A 1754-nucleotide genomic window follows, 5' to 3' on the forward strand; every position below is an offset into this window, starting at 1 on the left:
AGCATTCGATTTTCATGAACAGGTCCTCTACTATTGCTTGAGAATGGCTCATGTACTTCCTTCAGACTCATTTCCTGTAAAGAAGGTTGCACCATATTTTCAGCTTTAGTAGAATGGTTTAGACGATCACCTTCAATTTCCATTGTGTTGCCAGAATTGCGAGCTTGAAGGGCGATTGTTTCGTCTCCCACACGGAGTGTGAGTTCACCTGTGCCAACATCAATAATTGTTTTAACAGTTGCTAAAAAGGGCCTTCCTAGAATTAAAGGAGTGTTTCTATCCTTCTCTATGTCTAGAACAATGAAATCAACGGGAAATATAAATCTATTAACTAGCACATCTTCAATAATACCCTTAGGGAATCTTATAGTTTTATCTGCTAATTGAATGCTCATCCTAGTCTGTTTGGGTTTCCCGAGACCTAGTTGCTTAAACATTTTGTAAGGCATGACGTTGATACTAGCCCCTAAATCAGCTAATGCATTATTAACATCTAAACTACAAATTAAGCAAGGAATCGTAAAACTTCCTAGATCTTTTAGTTTGTTCGGTAGCTTATTTTGCAGAATAGCTGAGCACAATGCGTTTAGCTCCACATGCGACGCCTCATCCAACTTCCGCTTATTTGCTAAAAGCTCCTTTAAAAATTTCATTGCGTTTGGCATCTGCGATAGCGCTTCAATAAACGGTAAGTTAATGTGTAATTTTTTTAAGAGTTTAAGGAATTTACCAAATTGTTCATCTGAGCGGTCTTTCCTTGTCGTGTTAGGGTATGGCACATGAGGTTTATATTCGACATGAACCGTTTATTTTTTATTGTGATCTACCTCACCTTAACCTTTGCTTACCACAGTTTCTTGCCTCAGTTCTGGCTCAGGCTCAACAACTCCTTATTCATCTTGAACATTAATCGCGTTGAGCTGTTCCCTTGGGTTGGGTTCGGTATTACTTGGCAAACTACCTTGTGGTCATTCGGAGATTAATTTGGAAAGCTGGCCTATCTGAGTTTCGAGCCCTTGGATCGATGCTTATTGATTTTTAAGTGCTGTCTTGGTATTCTGGAAACGAGTTTCTGACACCGATTTAAACTTTGAGAGCATCTCTTCAAGGTTCGGCTTCTTTTCCTGTTGGTAGGGTGGTTGTTGGTAGCCTAGAGGTGGTTGTGGTCTTTGATTTCCTTGACCGCCCCATGAGAAATTGGGGTGGTTCCTCCAACCTACATTGTAAGTGTAACTATATGGATTGTTTTGAGGTCGAGGATTATTACCCATGTAACTTAATTGCTCGTTATCCATGTTGTGGCCATAGGGTTGGTATTCCGAATGCCATGTTCCATCTCCACTTGCTTCGCACTGCATTACTGGGTGAACCTGTGAAGAACTAAGAAAACCATCAATTTTCTTATTCAAGAGTTCTACCTGATTAGAGAGCATGGTGACCGAATCGACGTTATAGACGCCAGCTATTTTTGTTGGCTTTGTCGTCATGACTTGCCACTGATAGTTATTAAGTGACATCTCCTCTATAAACTCATAGGCATATTCACGTGTTTTATTATTGATGGTTCTGCCAGCAGCTGCGTCAGCCATTTGTCAAGTTGAAGGATTCAGGCCATTATGAAACGTTTGAACCTGTAACCAAAACGGTAACCCATGGTGAGGGCACCTTCTCAAAAGGTCCTTGTATCTCTCCAATGTATCGTAGAGTGTTTCTAAATCCATCTGCACAAAAGAAGAGATATCATTACGTAATTT

General features: G+C 40.3%; 1 non-coding gene across 1 annotated transcript; it reads left to right on the plus strand.

The window, feature by feature from the left end:
- Window positions 1-1647: 1647 nt before the first annotated feature.
- Window positions 1648-1754, plus strand: LOC121206536 (small nucleolar RNA R71). Its single transcript, XR_005901581.1, has one exon. It is a non-coding gene; the product is annotated as a small nucleolar RNA R71 (small nucleolar RNA).

This window comes from Gossypium hirsutum, chromosome A01 (genome assembly GCF_007990345.1).
Source record: "Gossypium hirsutum isolate 1008001.06 chromosome A01, Gossypium_hirsutum_v2.1, whole genome shotgun sequence".
In the NCBI taxonomy this organism is placed as follows: domain Eukaryota; kingdom Viridiplantae; phylum Streptophyta; class Magnoliopsida; order Malvales; family Malvaceae; genus Gossypium; species Gossypium hirsutum.